We start from the raw sequence: 13600 nt of genomic DNA, 5'->3' as shown, positions 1-13600 counted from the left end.
GCTCCATCTCCCTCAATTTCATTGAATTCTTCGCTCTTCCAGGGTCATCTTTTTGCTTTCCAGCTCCAGTTGCCCATTCAATTTCAGTTTTGCTAACTCCATATCATGTGCTTGCGTTTCCTTCCGGTCCGCCAGCTCTTCTGGCGACAGGACTCTGCCAAACCCATTGATGCTTTCTGCTGGCTCAATTTCCACTCCATTCTCAGGTGTCCTTGACTCAATCCAGGCCCTCAGTGCCTTTTGGTATTGAGACTTGTTTCTACATCCAGACTGCGAAACTCCAAACTTTTTGCAGAAATCCTTCAGCTGATCCACGGTGTAGCTCTCAAGTCTCTCATCTTCCCATTCAATTTCAATGCCACCAGAGACTTTGGATGCTGCCCTTTCTACAGAGTTTGGGACAGGCATGACTTTTCTTTAAAAATGGAGATCTCTCAGCAAAACCAAAAATCAAAAAAGTACGTGGTTGCGTTATGGTCTGCACTCACTAAGTAGTGTTCACCAATCACTGTACATGAATCACAAATGCAAATTCAGAATACTCACCGTTGACCACCAATGTTAGATTTGGGGGTCTCTGGTTGGCACAGGTAGGTACTTGTGACAAGCAGGGACCCACTCCTCTAGTCAGGATAAGTAGGTAGTCTCCCAAAATAACCACTGCTCACCCTCTAGGTAGCTTGCACGAGCAGTCAAGGCTTATTTCAGAGACGTTTGCAGGTTAAGCATTTATGACCACATACAGTAACTACGTGACAACACCACAAATGGACACCACACTGGGGATATATCAAAAACTGTATCTTTTATATAAGGCTTAGCACAAGACAAATAATGACAAAAATACCCACAACACTTATTAGCAATAAAGAGTTCTTGTTAGAAATGCGTATTTTATAGTTCTGTGCACTTCGCACCCTCTGTCCAGCTCTCCCGGTGATGATACTGCCCAAAAGAGTCACACAGGCGCAGCGGACGCTCCGGTCCGATGCGCACACAAATGCAATGCGAGTCGTTCACAGTACCTTAGTTCGTTGTGTCCGGCACGGACAGGGAGATGAAAAACAAAAGCATTGCACGCAGCGATGGACCTTACACAGTGCGAGCTACGACTCTTTGGGGGCACAGAGTCGCGTTGTTTGAGCAGACGGTGCCTTGTGCGGTGCGATCGATGTTCGTGGCGGTGTACGAGCCGTACCTTGAGAGCGGGCGCCTTTCAATCCTTTTAAGCGCGTTGCGAGGCCGACAGTACGCTGCGGGTGTGCGAGGCGTACCCAGCCGCTCTATGTGCTTGCAGATTCAACACCAGCGGCAGGGTGCGCGTTGATCAGTGCGGCTCAAAGGGGGGGGTGAAGTGATGTGCGGTGCGTAGTCCTCCTTTCACGGTGCGAGCTACGGCTCGCTGGGGGCACAGAGTCGCGTTGTTCGAGGCAGACGGGTCCTCCTTTCAAGGTGCGAGCTACAGCTAGTTGGCGGCAGAGAGTTGTGTTGTTCGAGGCGGACGGCTTGGCACGGGCTTCCCAGAGTGCGTGTTGATCCTGCAAGGAGCACACAGCTCCCTGCTACGGCGCTACGGGGAAAACAGCTTTTCCCACAGCTCTCTTAAAGGTGGGTGAAGTCCACTGGTCCTGGGACTTCATTCAGGGGGCAAGCTCACTCACAAGCTCATGGAGATCTTTTAAGCACAAGTTGAAAGTAAAGTCTTTGAAGTCTTTCTCCTCTCCTTTAGCAGCAAGGCAACCACTGCAGGCCAATCCCCTAGGTCAGGGACAGTATTCCTCCTTCAGATTTCCCAGTTCCTTTTCATCAGGCAGAGGTTTCTTCTTGGTAAATCTGGATCTAATTTCTTGGGAGCAGGGTCCCAATACTTATACCCCTAAATCCTTTGTTCCTCTGGGGTAAAGGGGCCTGTGCCCAGCCAAAACCAGTTCTTAAACACTTTGTGGACATGACTCTGACTTTTCATTCAGGGAGCAGGTTAGAGGTATCAGACACTCCACAGGAGGTGGAGCCAGCATTGTGGTGGAAGGGCACAGGCCTATTCAGAGCCCATGTGCACTCCTTCCCACCCATCTGGAGGTAAAGCTCTCTATTCACCACTGGGCTGCCCCAGCATGTCTCCTAGAATTCCCCAGCCCCGTCACTCACAGAAACCAGACAACAGATACACATCCTAGCAGAGGCGGGCTGAAAAGTTTAAGCAAGCAAATACCTACTTTCCAAAAGTGGTATTTGCAAACACAGAATACTAAAATAAACTTTACTAAAATATGAATTTTAATATTCTGAGTTCAGGCATAGTAAACTCGAATTTCTACCATGTTCCCTGACATGCCCTGGTGTGTGTGGCATGTCCTGGTAGTGAATTACAGCCTTCTTCGCTTTTCACTATTGCAAGGCTCCCTGTTCTCCATAGGCCAGACTGGGCAGTTTGATCATTGCATCCTATGATCCTAACTGAAGAGAACATGGTAGAAATTCAAGTTTAGTATGCCTGAACTCAGAATGATAAAATACATCTTTTAGTAAAGTTGGTTTTAACATGCTGTGTTTGAAAATACCACTTTTAGAAAGTGGGTATTTTCTGAACTAATCATCCAGTCTGCCTCTGCTAGCGTGTGTATTTGCTGTCTGGTTTGTGAGTGACAGGGCTGGGGGAGACAGGGTGATTCATCAAGGCTGAATAGGCACATCTACACCTAGATGGGTGGGAGGAGTAGCGCCTAGGTCTGAACGGGGCTGAACTCTCCTTCCACAATGCTGGCTCCACCTCCTGTGGTGAGAACCCTGGCCCACACTGACAATGGAGGAAGATGCCACCTGGCAGAACCCACCTCAAACTGGTTCAGACTGAGTCCAGGAACTTTTGCCTTCAGAGGTCAAAGGATTTGCTGGTATAAATTTTGTGACCCACACCCCAAGACTTTAGATCTCGCTGGAATCAAGAAACCTGCCAAGAAGAAGAGCTGCCAGGAGGAGTACTGCCCATTTGCTGTGTTGTTGCTTTGTGGGTTGGCCTGCAGCTGCTGCTTTTGCCTTTGGCAGTGAAAGGACTGGACTGAACTTTCTCTACTTGTGCTGAGTATCTCCAAGGGCCTGCAACCGATCTGGCCTCCTGTTAAGAAGTCTCAGGGACTGCAAAGACATCACCAACCTCTGGGTACCACCTCTAGAACCGCTGTTTCAGTTGCCACAGAGGAAAGGGAACCGTGACCCACTTTGTCATCCGACTCCAACACTGGCCTTGTGTCCTGAAGGCACTTCATTGAAGCACCTTCTCGCACTGCACCGCCCGCCTTGGTCTCACCGACGCCGCCCTGGTCGATCGTCAATGAGCCGCGGCTCGCACTGCATCGAGAGGCACTGCATCCTGCATCACCTCGCTTCACTTCGCTGGCCTGGGCTCACCGACACAGTCGCTGCTGGCTCCACACCCGTGACCGACTCGTCACAAACATCTGTCCGGCTCGGCCAGCACCAATTCCTGCCAACCAGCTCTGTCGCTGCCTCACAACTTGCCAGCACCGCATGGAGCACCGTCTTGCCCTGCACCACACGCCTTGGTCTCACCGACGCCATCTGGAGGATTGTCTCTGAGCTGCTGCCTGCACTGCATCGAGGGACACCGCACCATGCACCGCTTCCAGTTTGCACCGTAACCGCAACAGACGCCACGACCGGCTGTGTCACCTGCACCACGACCTGCCAGCACCGCCTCGAAGCACCGCCTTGAAGCACCACCTCGCCCTGCACCGTAAGCCTTGGACTCACCAACGCCGTCTGGATGATCGTCACTGAGCCGCTGCTCGCACCGTACTGAGAGGCACCGCATCGTGCACCGCTTCCACTTCGCATTGCAACCGCGACGGATGCCAAGAACAACTTGCACCACTGTGTGAGTCACTCTAAGAAAGGTACTGTTAACGAGTCTGTCCCACTGTTGCTGGCCCGTACCGGCGCAGTCTGCTAGAGCTGTGAGACTCTGTTGTTTTAAGCATCGCGGTAGACTCGGACCGAGTTACCGACTCGTACGAACTGTGTTTTCAACGTAACTTTGCAATTTAAGGACATTTTGCAATACAACTATTTTTAAGAATACTGTACTGTGGATATTCATCATATTTGGTCTTGTTTGAGTATGTAAAAATATTGGATATTTTTCTAAACTTGTGTGGTGTCCGTTTGTAGTGCTTACATTACTGTTGGTTATGTGCAAATACTTTACACACTGTCTCTAAGATAAGCCTGACTGCTCATGCCAAGTTACCAAGGGGGTGAGCAGGGGTTATTTTAGGAGTGTAATTCCCTTATCCTGTCTAGAGTGGTAGTTCCGGCCTGACTTTGGTGCAAACCTTAGCTTACCCGGAATCCCATTTTTAACACGCACCCACAGTTAGTGCTATAGAGAGAATCACCAGCAGTGCTACAAAGCACTACTGATGCTGCACGCACAGTGGCTGTTATGATGCTATAGAGAGACTAACCGGCAGTGATACAATGCACTACTGATGCCGCACTCACAGTGCTGTCATGATGCCGTTCCGGTAGTGCTATGGAGAGAATCACCAGCAGTGCTACAAAGCACTACTGATGCTGCATGCACAGTGGCTGTTATGATGCTATAGAGAGACTAACCGGCAGTGATACAATGCACTACTGATGCCGCACTCACAGTGCTGTCATGATGCTGTTCCAGTAGTGCTATAGAGAGAACCACCAGTAGTGCTATAAAGCACTACTGATGCCGCACCCACAGTGGCTGTTATGATGCTATAGAGAGACTAACCGGCAGTGCTACAATGCACTACTGATCCCGCACCCACAGCGCTGTCATGATGCTAAAGAGAGACTCACCAGCAGTGGAACAATGCACTACTGATGCTGCGCCCACAGTGCTGTCAAGATGCTATAGAGAGACTCACCAGCACTGCTACAATGCACTACTGATGTAGTGCCCACAATGCTCTCATGATGCGGTCCCGTTAGTGCTATATAGAGACTCACCTGCAGTGCTACAAAGCACTACTGATGCCGCACCCCACAGTGCTATTATGATGCTGGTCCAGTAGTGCTATAGGGTGACTCACCAGCAGTGCTACATCGCACTACTGATGCCGCATCCACAGTGCTGTTATGAAGCCAGTCTGGTAGTGCTGGCGAGATGCTATAGAGAGACTCACCAGCAGTGCAACATGACATTACTGATGCCACACCCACAGTGCTCTCATGATGCTGTCCCAGTAGAGCTATAGAGTGAATCACAAGCAGGGGAGCAATGCACTACTGATATCACACCCACAGTGCCGGTAGTGTGATAGAGAGACTCATCAGCAATTCACTAGCACTGTCACTGTGATAGTCGTGACAGCAGTGTAGATTGTTCATGATTTTTCTAAGCCATTCTCATTCAATGTCGGCAGGAGTGATGGTGATGACAAAATTATATGTTAGAGAACGCCATATTGATCCATGTTTAAGATATTAAAGTACATTTCTTTACACATTGAGATAATAAAAATATTTTCCAATTTTTTGGTGAATTAAATAAAATATTTCAGAATTTGTATTTGTGTGATGTACACCTCGGTTTCTGTTTTTCTGTATTGTTTTGAGGTTCAAATCATTGAAATTCTCAGTGGGACATCAAAGGCACCCCATGCTTCATTGGGAGGAGGGAGGAGTTTCTCATTTGGCCAGCAGGTGGCACATCAAGGGCACCCCATGCTTTATTTGGAGGAGGGAGTAGTTTCTCACTTGTGCATCTAGTGGGACATCAAGGGCGCCCCTTGCTTCATCCGGAGGAGGGAGTAGTTTCTCACTTGGCCAGCTAAGGGACATCAAGGGCACCTCATGATTCATCAGGAGCAGGGAGTAGTTTCTCACTTGTTCAGCTATTGGGATATAAAGGGCACCCCATGCTTCAACTGGATGAGGGAGTAGTTTATCGCTTGGTCAGCTAGTGGTACATCAAGGGCGCCCCATGCTTCATCGAGAGGATGGAGTAGGTTCTCACTTGGCCAGCTAGTGGTACATCGAGGGCACCCCATGTTTCTTTGGGAGGAGGGAGTAGTTTCTCACTTGTCCAGCTAGTGGGACATCAAGGGCACCCCATGCATGCTGCTAGAGACCGCCCTGATATAATCAACTGAAGAAATCATGAAAGCCCTAGACCAAGGTGGCAAGGTGGCCCTCATCATGCTGGATTTGTCTGCGGCCTTCGATATGGTCCATCGCGATCTTTTGACATTGGAGTAGAGTTACGGCTTGGGGGCTGCTAAAAGCGTTTCTAATGGACAGGAAACAGTCTCCTTAGGGAATTTCGAATCTAAACCTTTCTCGCTTCTGTGTGGGGTTCTACAAGGGTCGTCCCTTAGCCCAACCCTTTTTAATGTGTATGTGGCATCCTTGGCTCCCTTGATAAAATCTTATGGTTTTAGCCTTACGTCCTATGCAGACAACACGTAAATTGATGTGTCTCTTTCACAAGGTCAGGAAACAGGCATTGGCAAGGACTTCCATGACTGTATGGGAGCAGTTAATTCATCCTCACGTTTGGCAAAAATGCCAACTTCTGTACCCCAGACAGGTGGCCAGAAGATCTGGGTATTCTTCCCAAACCCACAGAGAAGGCAAAAAATCTAGGTATTCTAGTAGACGACAAACTGAATTTTGAGCACCAGATAAAGGCTACTACCTTTGCTACCTTTCACTCCCTCAACCTGCTAAAAAAGGTCAAACCATTTTTGCTAGAAGAAAGCTCATGAACAGTCGTCTCATCCATTATTTTCTCCTGACTGGACTACTGCAATGGGCTTTTTTTAAACACCCTAGCGTAACACCTGAATAAACTACAGACCTTGCAAAATGCAGCGCAGCGAGTCTGGTGACAGGCACCCCCAAATTCACATTGGTAGTCAAAGAAATTAAAAAACTACATTGGCTGCCCATCAAGAAAAGGGTGAAATTCAAATCACTGTGCACAGTCTTTAAGGCACTTCAAGGTCAAGGTCCCGAGTTTGTGACCCATAAATTTCAATGGTTCACTTCTAAAAGAAACTTTTGTTCATTAGGAGCCAAATTTGCGAGCATACCAACAACGAAGAAAGCTTTGTGGGGAAGGAGAAGTTGTATTACAGGTGTGGCCAAGGCTTGGAATACCCTCCCTTGGAGTTTGAGGAATGCTACAAACCTTCTAGCTTTCAGGAAGCCAATCAAAAAATTGCTTTTTAACAAATAACTCCCAACAGCCACCCTTTCTCTCTGTGCCACCATGTTTCTCAGTAGAGTTGAGCTAGTGCCAGGACACCTCAGGGTAATCGTGCGCTCTATAAATAACATAAAATAACATTGGGAGGAGGAAGTAGTTTCTTACTTGTCCAGCTAGTGGGACATCAAGGGCACGCCATGCTTCATCGGGAGGAGGGAGTAGTTTCTCTCTTGTCCAGCTAGTGGGAAATCAAGGGCACCCCATGCTTCATCGGGAGGAGGGAGGAGTTTCTTAATTGTCCGGCTAGTGGCAGATCAAGGGTGCCCCATGCTTCATTGGGAGGAGGGAGGAGTTTGTCACTTGTCCAGCTAGTAGGGCATCAAGGGCGCCCCATGCTTCATCAGAAGGAGGGAGTAGTCTCTCCCTTGTCCTACTAATGTGACATCAAGGGCACCCATGCTTCATCGGGAGGAGGGGGTAGTTTCTCCCTTGTCCTGCTAGTGTTACATCAAGGGCACCCCATGCTTCATCTGGATGAGGGAGTAGGGAGTAGTTTCTCACTTGTCAAGCTAGTGGGACATCAAGGGCATCCCATGCTTCATCAGGAGCAGGGAGTAGGGAGTAGTTTCTCACTTGTCCAGCTAGGGGAACATCAAGGGCACCCCATGCTTCATCGGAAGGAGGGAGGAGTTTCTCAGTTGTCCAGCTAGTGGGACATCAATTACTCCCATGCTTTATCAGGAGGATGGAATAGTTTCTCACATGTCCAGCTAGTGGGACATCAATTACTCCCATGCTTTATCGGGAGGAGGGTGTAATTTCTAACTTATCCAGACAGTGGGACATCAATTGCTTTCATGCATCGTCAGGAGGAGGGAGTACTTTCTTACCTGGTAAGGTAGTGGTACATGAAGGGCCCCCATGCTTCATCGGGAGGAGGGATTAGTTTCTCACTTTTCCAGCAGGTGGGACATCTAGGGAACCCCATGCTTCATCGGGAGGAGGGAGGAGTTTCTCACGTGTCCAGCTAGTGGGATATCAATTACTCCAATGCTTCATCAGGTGGAGGGAGTAGTTTCTCACCTGGCCAGCTAGCGGTACATCAAGGGCACCCCATGCTTTATTGGGAAGTTTCTCACTTGGGCAGCATTTCTTTATTGTGGTGAGTAAAACTATTATATTCTGACTCGAACATCTCTTTAGCCAGCATGCTGTCATGAATAGCTGATATAGATGTTCCAGGCATGTCAGCTTGGAGTATGTCTGCATCCCAAACAATGGTTCACCGGTGATCACAATCCTGTTCTTACCGGTATCAAGATGTATTGCTTTTGGCCCGCAAAGCGAGTATTCCCTAGTTTGCTCTCAGAAATCAGCAGCTCATACTTCAGTGGGCATTTTCTGCTTTGCCAGCTCTCTCACCTACTAGTCCCATAAATGGCCAAATTTCGATTTGGACCAGAATCCAGTTCTAACACGCTTGAAGATAAGTACTGGAGCCCGGCAGTCAGTACTTTTATCGGCAACACCTTAATGACCCATTTGAGCATCACACATTTTTCTAGGTACAGAGTCATATGCATTCATGGGTGAAGGTCTAACTCTGGGCTTTCATCTAAAAGGCCCAGGAATCTGAAGCACTTTTTTTCTGCCTAAAAGCACTTTGCAAAAGGAGAGCACCAGGATCTCTCTAGGACTTGCTTTGATACACTTCTGAGAGGGTGGTGTTTCCCAACAAACTAAGGAATGTTGGACAGACATTACGTGGCCATGAAGGCCACAGTGTACACAGAATTAAAAGAGAATGCCTGGCAGGTAGACTCATTCTGCATCATCAAGTTATTTAACCACTGAGGCCCCCTCGCTTGACGGGTTTATATCTCTTTTCTTTGTGTACCATTATTAAAGAAAGAATATCTAGTGATACTTAAACCCAAAGTCTGGAGCCTCTGTGTAGTACCTTTTAATCCATCAATTGGGAACCTAAGGAGCTCTGCAGTTCTGGCAATCCATACAAAGTGTCTCCACATGTTCATGAGCAAAAGAAAAATATATTTCCTACTATTGAATCCTAAAAAAAAGGTCTGCAAAGCTTCCCAGTACCCCTAACCTTGTGAGAATCATAAGGCAAACCGAATGCACCAGATAATCTGGGCTTTACAAAAATATAACTAGTCATTGATCATGCCTACATGGGTGATGCAAAATGTGTCATGACAAGGCCACTGGTGAAATTTTTCACTTAAAACAAATAAACAAAATATGTCATTTCCTTTGCGTGACTCAGTGTTCAGAAATCTTAGTTACCCTGGAAGTCCCAATGAGAGGCTAATTTGAAGCTTCAAGCCCAGTCATTGTTCCAGGAGGCCGGATCTATTCACTTGAATGTACCCCTCTGCCACTCGGTGTGCACCAATCACAAGAATAGGTAGTGCTCTGGCAGGCCAAAGTGAGGAAATTGGGACCTGGGGTCTGGTTGTTGGCCCACTACATTGCAAAGTGCCCAAGCCTTTGTCCCCCATGCCTGGGGATGTCTCCCCTGTGTACCCAAGTTAAAGCTCGGGTGCAAACTTTAGCTGGCCCAGGGGTGGGAGAGTCTGTCCCTGGGCTCCCTGCCCCTGCCTACTCTGTCACTTGGAACCAAAGAGAGGGTCCCGCAGGCCCAGAATGGCTTCCGCTACCTGCCTGAAATAAGAAGCTCTGTCAGGGCTTCAAATTAGCCTCTCATTGGGACTTGGGTAACTCAGAGCTTCTGCAGGACCACGGGTAGAAGTTCCCAGCCCTAGGCTCTATTCTCCATCCCACCATGTCTTAAAGTACCCGGTATGGGATCCTGGAGTCTCAGGGAGGCGAAGGTAAGATATCTAGCTGGCCCAGAGGTGAAAGCCCTGTGCGTCATTCTCTAGATGGAGCCCTACAGGCCCAAGGACATTTCACCCACATTTCCAGGTGAGGAACCTCTCAACAGGCCACCAGTCAGAGCTGCAGTTGGTGGGAGGGTAAAAGCTCCTGGTCTTAGGCTCCATTTTCTAGTCCACTGTGCCACTTGGAGTACAGGACAAGGTTCTGTAGGCCCAGGCAGGGCTCCCCTGTTTCGTTGAGTGACAATCCATTTATAAATAATAAAGGTAGACTTTTGTCTCATTTAAACTTAAACTTTGGTCTTAAGTTTAACTGAGACCAAAAGTCCTGGTCTTTGTTAAACTTAAGATCAAAACATAAGTTTAACTGAGACAAACATCTAACTTCAAGACATGCAAATGCCTTTTGTGAATACCGAAAGTCGTAAAGTTAGACATTCACCTCAGTTTACCTTTGTGAATCGGGCCATTGGTCTATTTAGGGATGGACTGTTTCTCTAGCTTTGGCTGCTGTTTCAAGCAAAAAGCTTCCAACCATAATTGTTTGACTCAAGTGTGTGCCTTTTGTGGAGGCCACCCAGCAGAGCGAAGACCAAGCAGCCTGGATGCTTGAGCGCCCGTAGTGGTCTGACCAGATTGAATGGAGTTAAATGGCGCCAGTCCGGGATGCCACCTGGCAGTCCAGGTCCCACCCAAGTGTATGTAGCCCTTCTCCATATAGGCCATTCCCGTAGAAGCTAAGTATAGCCACTCAGTGGGATGTCCCAGTCACCCAGGGAGGTACCCTTGTGTCTCACTCAGGTTGCACCTCAACTTGCCTCTCCCTTCTGTTGGCATGGGGTAGCTGGGGCTGCTGGTGCCTCTGTGACCTCCCTGTCTCTCCAGTTCCTACAGGCAAGCAAGGGCTCCCTTAGAATGTTCCAGAAGGGTGAGAAGGTTGGTCTTGGATGGGTACTCAACTGTTCCTACTGTCCAGCTTGTGCGCTACCTGGTTGATCCTTCCAGTGACATCTCACATTAGTAGATCATACAACCATGGTCCATGTAGAGAGAGAATAGGTGACAATCCTGATGAGGAGGGATATGGTTGAGAAGCATATGGTAAGTATATACCGGAATAGAGGGAGGGAACGGGGGTGGTGAGAAAAAGCAACAGATCTGGGCTTAGGACTCAGTCTATCTGGAGTTGATAAAAAGTCACTGGGAGGGCAGGTAAGCTGTGTATGCAGAGGTTCGATCAAAGGATACTCATCTGTCCACAGTAACAACCATTGGGGTATTATGGCATAGATTATTCTTTATCTAGTGACATGGCAGATTTAATTGAGGATCTAGAATTGTCTCAGGACTTACCTCGTGTGATCTCTTCCATAGTCATTATCTCCTTGTTACTTTCCGTCAGGTTTGAAAAGGTTTGTATGGTTTCCCCCACGATCATTGGGAGACACATTTGTTCCTTTCAGAAGATCTCTTTATTTGCATTGATGGTGGTGTGGCATTCATGCTTGCTTCATCAATTATGTCTAAGAGTTGTGACCGTTCCTAAGGGCACTCAAAATCTCTAGATGTACCACCAAGGCTATCCACATTATGGCTAGTTCTAAAAGGCCATACTGAGGAAGGAATTTTGTTTAGCATTGGTTTCTTCTAAGACAGCAGCAATTTGAAACGTCTTGCCTTACTAATCAAATGGTACATATGTGCGCACCACTGATAATATCTGTCTGCCGTGTTTGTTCATATGGGAGGAAACATGCTATGATCAGCCTGGGTCTCTCTGTGTTTTTATTAGGTAGTATGTGTGCCTGAGAAGTTCTAAAAGTGGAAAGTAAGTCAATCCTATAAGGTGTGATAAATGTTTGACCAAAACATTTTCATGTTGTGTCATATCCAGTCCTCAAGTTTAATCACTTTCTGCGTAAGATACTAAACACCAGGGTCCCCAGGAGTCAGCCCCTTCCAGTTGACTCTTCATCATAGTTAACTTATTTTCAAGTCCATCCACCTTATTGAGGGAAAATACTAATTTCTGTTGGTATTGAATTTAATTTTGTTCTGAAATCCGCAAGTTGAATCTCTGGTGAGACTTATAATCCTGAAGATGTGACTGTGGGGTTGTTGTTTTGACCCCAAGGGTCTCCATAATCTCAGTGAAAAAAATCTATTGTGAGTTCTTGACTGAGGCCATCTTATTGTTGTATTGTAGTGGGGATGTTATGCTGCTCACTGGTTTATCCTGATTTTCACTTGTAACCTTGTGCTGAGAAACATTGGCCTGCCAGAATAACCCCAGGTTATATTACATGGTCTATTCTGTATGTCTTCATCTCTTAAGGTCTTTAAGGTCAGATTGGGTTGGGCTGCCACTGACGCCCAGGTTAGGGTATGATTTTTCAGGAGGTACAGCAAAGTCCATGCGCACATTGAGGATCATCTGGTAGGGTCTAAGTGTAGAGGGGTATTATTAAGAAATGGGTGATGCCCGTCTTATCCCACCACAGCGAAGGTACTATTTGCCACATGGATGATGAACTAGATGTAGGGTAGGTAGATAGGGCCCCTAGTCAAATGGCACCAGAAGTACAGCACTTAGGAAGGAGGTCTCTTGGGTCTGCTAGGACATGTAATGGCATGAACATGAGGCCCAGCTGCACCATGTGGGAAACAACTTTTACAACGCAGTCATTTCAACAAACTACCATTACAACGCAGTCATTACAACACAACATCCTTTACATCGCATGCCATTACAATGCAGCCATTACAGCGCATGTCACGACAACCCATGTCATTACAATGCATGTCACTACAACACATGCCATTACAACGCATTATACGGTAAGTAATGGAGAATAGTAATTTGTAACCCTACACTATCCAACACTTACCCTACGGTGGCACTCACTGGTGTGGGAATAGTCATTTTTACCCCTACACTATCCAACACTTACCCTACTATTGCCCTAAAAAGAATATGCATTGTAATGGTATGTCATGTAATGGTATGCGTTGTAATGGAATGTGTTGTAAATGTAGTTTTAAAAAAAGTGTTGTTATGGAATGCTTTGTAAAATCATGCGTTGCAATGGACTTTGTAAGTCCAAAACTGTGTTGTAAAGGCATGCGTTGTACATTTTTGCGTTGTAACGTCATACATTCCACCATGTGGACAGATCTGTAGTTGCAGAGTGGATGGCTAGGGTACCAGAGGCATGGGGGCCTCAGTGCTGTATCCCTGGAGTCAGTGTGCTGTGCAATCTCTCCTTTCGAGCATACGATCATTAAAGGCTGCCCTCCATCCTCAAATGGGAAGGCGTGGCAAAGAGGATGGAGAGGCATTTACTCATATTTACTCATATTTTCCAGGTCTCTGCAGTCCAAAAACATGATGAATCAGCAATTTCTCATGACTCCTCTGTGTCCTGACACTTCCCTCGGGTGTTGACTTTTACACAACAGTAGTTGTCAATTTCCCCATCAGTATGGCCCACATGCACCCCACACACTTGTGTCCCACAACCACTTACACATA

General features: G+C 47.2%; 1 protein-coding gene across 1 annotated transcript in view; it reads right to left on the bottom strand.

Moving 5' to 3' along the window:
- The window catches only part of LOC147725082 (uncharacterized), a 186287-nt gene that overhangs the window by 19302 nt on the left and 153385 nt on the right, over positions 1-13600 (bottom strand). The gene's annotated exons all lie outside the window — the stretch shown is intronic.

The sequence above is a fragment of the Lissotriton vulgaris genome, chromosome 4_1, assembly GCF_964263255.1.
Source record: "Lissotriton vulgaris chromosome 4_1, aLisVul1.2, whole genome shotgun sequence".
In the NCBI taxonomy this organism is placed as follows: Eukaryota; Metazoa; Chordata; class Amphibia; order Caudata; family Salamandridae; genus Lissotriton; species Lissotriton vulgaris.
Note: the sequence above shows the minus strand (reverse complement) of the source record. Positions and strands in the feature narration are given on the sequence as shown.